This window comes from Marmota monax, unplaced genomic scaffold, assembly GCF_021218885.2.
Source record: "Marmota monax isolate L192 unplaced genomic scaffold, Marmota_monax_Labrador192_F-V1.1 WCK01_AAM20220418_F8-fsc00021, whole genome shotgun sequence".
NCBI classification, from domain to species: domain Eukaryota; kingdom Metazoa; phylum Chordata; class Mammalia; order Rodentia; family Sciuridae; genus Marmota; species Marmota monax.
In genome coordinates, this window is record NW_026695228.1 from 27,315,723 (window position 1) to 27,322,271 (window position 6,549).

The 6,549-nt window shown below is 39.8% G+C and overlaps 1 pseudogene; it reads left to right on the top strand.

Moving 5' to 3' along the window:
* Positions 1-5,822: 5,822 nt before the first annotated feature.
* LOC124087736 (transmembrane protein 192-like) lies at positions 5,823-6,549 on the top strand (annotated as a pseudogene).

Genomic DNA, 6,549 nt, shown 5'->3' on the forward strand with positions numbered 1-6,549 from the left:
GAGGAAATATTTACAAATCATATTTTGATTAAGGATAATATACAGAGTTTATAATAAAGAACTATAAAATTCAAGAATAATAGCAATGGGGGGAATGGTAGTGTACACTTGTAATCCAAGTGGCTCAGGAGCTGAGGCAGGTAGACTGCAAGTTGGAAGCCAGTCTTAGCAACTTAGGGAGGCCCTAAGCAACTTAGTAAGACCCTATCTCAAAATAAAAAAAATTTTAAAAGGGCTGGGGTTGGGGATGTGATTCAGTGGTTAAGCACCCCTGGATTCAATTCCTGGTACCAAAAAAGAAAAAAAACAAATTCAAGAATAACCAAAAAATCAAATTCAAATATGCAAAAGAACTAGAATAATTTCACCAAAGAAGATAACAGATGACGAGCCAGAACATGAAAAGATGCTCAATTCACCAGGCTGGGGCTGTGGCTTAGCGGTAGAGCACTGGCCTCACACATGTGAGGCACTGGGTTCAATCCTCAGCACCACATATAAAAAAACAAAATAAAGGTACTGTGTCCATCTACAACTAAGATATATTATATGATGCTCATGCTCAACTCACTAAATACTAGAGAAATTAAAATCACAATGAAGGTCTGGAGGTGTGGCTCAATGGTAGAGTATATGCTTGGCATGCAAAAGGCTATAGGTTCAACCACCAGCCCTCCAAAAAAAATCACAATGAGCTATCACTTGATCCCGATGACAGCTACTTTTTTTTTGTTGTTGTTGTTTTTTTATTTGTTTTTAAGGGAGAAACAACAGAAGGAGGAGAAAGGGAGGGAGAAAAAAAAAAGAAAAAAAAAGTTGGGTGTAGTGGTACATGTCTACAATCCCAGTTACCTGGGAGGCTGAGGCAGGAAGATAGCAAGTTTGAGGCCAGCCTGAGCAACTGTCTCAAAATTTAAAAAAGCCTGGGATGTAGTTCAATGGTAGAAAGCTTGCACGCATGAGGTTGGTGGGAAACAGTAAAACTGGAAACTATGTGCATTGGTGGTAAAATGGTGCCCTAGGCCTGTAAAACACTATGATGTTTCCTTTGAAAATTAAACAGAATTATTAGGCAATTCAACAAAACACTGCAAAAACAAAACAAGAAAACAACAACAACCAAACAACAACAACAACGAATAAGGGCTCAGAAGCAGCTCAGGGGTAGAATGCTCCTTTACCATGTGCAAGAGGCTTTGGGTTGAATTCCCAGTACCCAGAAGAAAAAACCAAAACCCACTCCCCCCCCAAAAAAATATACAAAACCCACCCAGGGTTCCAAGCACGCCAGGAGAGCGCTTGACCACTGAGTTACATCGTCAATCCTCTCCATCTTCCAAGTGGTGATTCCCAAGAGAAAGTCTGTGGCTATTCTCCGGGTTGTGTGGGCTTCCTCCACCCATTAACTTCTCAAAGCGCTGCCCAAATAATGGTATTCTACTGCCACCTCGCGGTCACATTTTCCCATTACTCAGACTAGAAATCACTTGAACACCTTATGCACGTTTTTGTTTTTCATTTAGATTCCCAATTCATTTGGAGTTTATTGTTGTATAACGTAAAAGCTGTAAAATTTTACTTTCATTACTAAAGAATGAAATTGAAAAATTGAACCCGGGGGCATTCTGCCAGTAAGCTACATCCCCAGCCCTCTTTAATTTTTGAGACGGGGGTCTCGGTAAATTGCCCAAAAGTTTGATTGCTTCAAACTTGCAGTCCTCCTGCTCAGCCTCCTGCTACAACCTCCCAAGTCCCTGGAGTGAGTTACAAGCATGCGCCACCGCACAGGCTAAGGTATAGATTTAATTTCATCTCTCCCAGATGGGTAACCAGTTGTTTTAGCATTTTGCTGCATTTTTGCTGCATTGATCTGAAATATATTAACGACCCAAATTTCTATATTATATTGAGTATATTTGCAAAAATTGTTACCTGTTCATGTGCCAGTAACACACAGTGTTAATTACTGAGGTTTTATAGTATATTTTAATATCCGTAGGTGATCACCAATTTTCAGTGCTTCTTTTAGTGTTAGATGTTAGTTCTTTCATAAGGACTTTAATATAAATGTGCCTGACTTCACGAAGAAGCTTTTGGCATCCTTATTGAGATTATGACACATTTCTGAATTAATCCTTGGAAAATGCTCGATGACATCAGTGCTATTTTTGAACCATCACATAGGTGGCAGGTGGCCCCAGGCCCCATGGCAAAATCCTATAAGTAACACAGAAATATATATTTGAAGAAAAAAATTAAAGATTTGCAGAAAATATAATCACATTGAAAACACAACGCAACGAACTTTAGTGTTTAGCACGGTGCCCAGGTAAATGAACGAAATAAAGGGCAATAACGGCCTACAGAGAGACTTACGGAAGAAAGAGACCATACCATGCATTGGCAGGCTTATCAACTTTGGGCTCAGCAAACATGGGCGGAGTCAGCACAGGGCTTGGCCCCGCCCCCAGGCCTGACTCGCACCCCAGCAGAGCACCTGGTTCGGCCTCCTGCTAGGAACCGACCTGTGACTCAGCCCCAGACTCCCGGGAGGAAGCATTAAACGTCCGCACATGGCCAGCCGGATATGGCTCCATGTGGCTGATGCCTGAGGAACCATCTTGAAGGCCGAAGGCCGAAAGAGGAAGTGATATCATTTCCGCCTCTGGCTTTGCCTGTTGTCCTTTGTCCTTCCTAGTGGGGGGGCCCACTCTGGCTTTGGTGGTTTCTACATACTTGCGAGTCCACCGTTTGGCGGGGGCGGGGGGGGGCATCAAAGGGCGGGTGTGGCTAAGGCTGCTGTGGCGTGCTCCCCTCGAGTCCCTGGGCCTGGCCCTCCTGAGCGGCCTAGGCAGGGTGGTCTGTCTCATGAGGTGGCTCCTTAAGAGCAACCTTTGTGAATAGTTCATGAAGGAAATTGATTTCTGGCGTTTGAGTCACGTCGACTTGACCTTAGGGACCTCTCACTTCACAGACTTGGTCATCCTGTGTGTTCAGTGACCACTGGCTGAAAGTTAGTCCAAAAGGGCCCTTTCCCCCTTCTCTTTGATAAAGAAAATTTCCTCTGAGATTTTTACTTTGTCTTTGATGCCCTTTATTTATTTATTTTGGTGCGGGGATTGAGCCCAGGTACTTTACTACTGAGCTACATCCCCAGCCCCTTTAATTTTTAAATTTGAAGCAGAATCTTGCTGAGTTGCTGAGGCTGAACTTGAACTTGTGATACTCTTGCCTCAGCCTCTTGCGTCACTGGGATTATAGGTGTTGACCACCGTCCCTGGCTGATGCCCTTCATTTTTGACAAAGAATATTGGAGTAGAAAGTTAAGATAAATTCTAAACATACAGAATGTGCTGGCAGCTGGAATGCCCTTACTTCTGTATATAAATTTAAATATATTTAGAGTAGGAGCCTTTCTACTAAAGAAAGACAAGAGCACTCAGCTATTTATATTTCAGTTGAGTGATACAAGTTTATATAATTTTAAGAAGTATTTTTAGTTGTAGTTATTTATTTTTATTTTTTTGTGGTGCTGAGGAGATTGAACCCAGTGTTTCACATGTGCGAGGCAAGCTCTCTACCACTGAGTACAACCTCAGTCCAAGTTTATGTACTTCTGATGCTTGGATCAATCTTGGATTATGTCATGGTTGACCCTCAGAGCTATAGCTGCTTGATGGCTCTCTGGTGTCTAATCAAAACACTGTAATTAATAGTAATCCAAATCAAGTTTAACAATCCAGAATATAAGAGACCTTTGTACTTTGAATTGTTTGTTCAAAATTGAAGACAAGAGGGTCATTGAGTTTTTTCTCTTGTGGTTTTAAGTGTTGTCACCTTTAATTGTGGGCATACACATCATAGATCATGAGATTGGTTTTAACTGTTTTGTGTGGGTTGTAAAGAATCATGGGTTGACTTTGGATGCCATCCTGATTGTATGAAATAAGACTAGTAGGTCGTTTGTGGAACTTGTTCACAGATGACTGAGTTTGAGAATTTGTGGATCACAGATGAAGTCAATACTGCAGTTTGGCCATGGCATCTGGGACTTGGAATCCTAATGGTAGTATTAACATATCACATCCCAGTCGTATCATCTATACACCATCTCTGCTCCATCAACTAATTCTGATTTAATTGATCTTTGTATTTGATTTTACTAGAAGCCTTGCTAAAAACTCTTACCAGTTCTAGTTCTTATGTATTCTTAAGGGTTTTCCACATAGGTTTTTCCTGAGACCAAAGCAGGAAAAACTTAATACTTTTCTTATTAGTCCTAAAGGAATTTATCTATTTATTTATTTAAGCCATATCCCCAGTTCCTTTTTATATTTAGAGACAGGGTCTTGCTAATTTGCTTAGGATCTCACTAAGTTACTGAGGCTGGCTTTGAACGCAATGATCCTCCTGCCTTGGTCTCCCTACTTGCTGGGATTGGAATTTTTTTTCATTTTCACCAATAACTGTGTTAACTGATATAGATTTCACAAGGTTAAAGCTTTTCTTTCCTTTCCATTTGGGAGAGGCTTTGTCTTTAATGACTTAAGATTCTATTAAATGCTTTCTCTGGTTAGATTCCACATATAAGGGAAATTATACAATTTTTGTCTTTCTTTGGCTTTACTTAGCATGGTGTCTTCTAGGTTCATTCATGTTGTTGCAAGTGAAAGGATTTCTTTTTTTTCTTTCATGTATTATTATTATTATTATTATTATTATTATTATTATTATTTGTACTGGGAATTGAACCCAGTGGCGCTTAACTACTGAGCCACATTCCCAGCCCTTTTTAATATTTTTTATTTAGAGACAAGTTCTTGCTGAGTTGTGTAGGGTCTTTGCTAAGTTGCCAAGTTTGGCTTTGAATTTGCGATTCTCCTGCCTTAGACTCCTGAGCCATTGGGATGGATTACAGGGGTGTGTCACAGCTTCTAGCTTGCTTCTTTTTAAAAGCTAAACATTCTAGGGCTGGGGATGTGCCTCAAGCAGTAGCGCGCCCACCTGGCATGCGTGGGGCTCTGAGTTCAATCCTCAGCACCACATAAAAATAAAATAAAGATGTTGTGTCCACTGAAAACTAAAAACTAAATATTAAAAACTAAAATAAAAAATAAAAGCTAAACATTCTATTTTATATATGCAAATATGCTACATTTTATTTACCTGTTCATCTGTCAAGGGACATACTTTGGCTATTTTGAGTATTGCTAAAATGAACATAGAAGTACAGCTTTCTCTTTTTTAAAAAAATTATTTATTCTAATTTGTTATACATATTGGCAGAATGCAATTCATTTCATACTACACATATAGAACACAACTTTTCAACTCACTGTACACAAAGTATTTTCATACCATTCATGTCTTCATACATGTACTTAGGGTAATGATGTCTAACTCATTCCACCATCATTTCTACCCCCTTGCCCCCTCCTATCCCCTCCCTCCCCTTTGCCCTATCTAAAGTTCTGCAGCTTTCTCTTTCAGGTAGTGATTTTACTTCCTTGGTAAAAGAAGGGGTTTGCTGGAACATACATTAGTTGACCATATATGCATGGGTTTACTTCTGGGCTTTCTAACTCTTTCCATTAGCCCAAGTTTCTATCTTTATACCATCACCACACTGTTTTGATTGGTATAGCTTTGTAAAATAATTTGAAATCAGGAAGTGTGATGCCTCTGGTTTTGTTCTTGTTCAAAATTACTTTGGTGGGTGGGTACATTTGGGGTTGAGGCCACAGGTCCCAGAAGGTCACAACTTTCCTACTCTTCAGCTGGCAGAGGTGGAGAGATCAGGCTTGCAGGGGCTTTAGCCTCTGATGTCTAGAAATGGCGATGAGGGTCAGGATGGAGGGCATTTCCTTGGACATTATCCAATTGAAGATGATCTACTTCTTCATGTCTATCTTCTACTACATCACTCGTTACAAGCTCATTTTAGACACAGATTCCTTTCTCTTTTAATAGTCATCATAGCAAATCTCTTGTTTATCTATGCTGTGTTTGTTGTCTAGCAATTTTTTTGTTTTTAGAATTTTTGACCTGTGTGCTTTGTTTTTACTCTAATTAAATGAGGACAAGTGCCTAGGAACTATACCAACCCATTTAAAGTTCAGTCATAATCCTGGGAAAAGTTATTTTGCGGATTTCACATTTACTTCTTGAATGCAACATTCAGTATCATCACCATAAGGTCTTAAAAGACTTGTCCTAATGGTGTATTCAACCAGCAACACAATAATTCTCCTCATACTGTACATGCAGCATTCTTTTCCTGAGCCTCATAAGTTGTACTTTGACCTCAGTCAGGCCCTGGAACTAAGCTCTGTTCCCTGACCTGTCTGCTCATTTGTGCAGTGAAAATGAGAAAATTTAAGGAAGTCAAACAAGAGCTGATGTACTTGAAGAAGGAAAAAAAACTATCCTTACCACAGCAACATTACTTTGGAAACTGGTTTCAGGATTATTTCAAGCCTAGAAGAAATTGTTGAAAAGCAAGGAGATATAGTAGTGTACCTGAAGCAATACAATGCAGAGTTGTGTTAG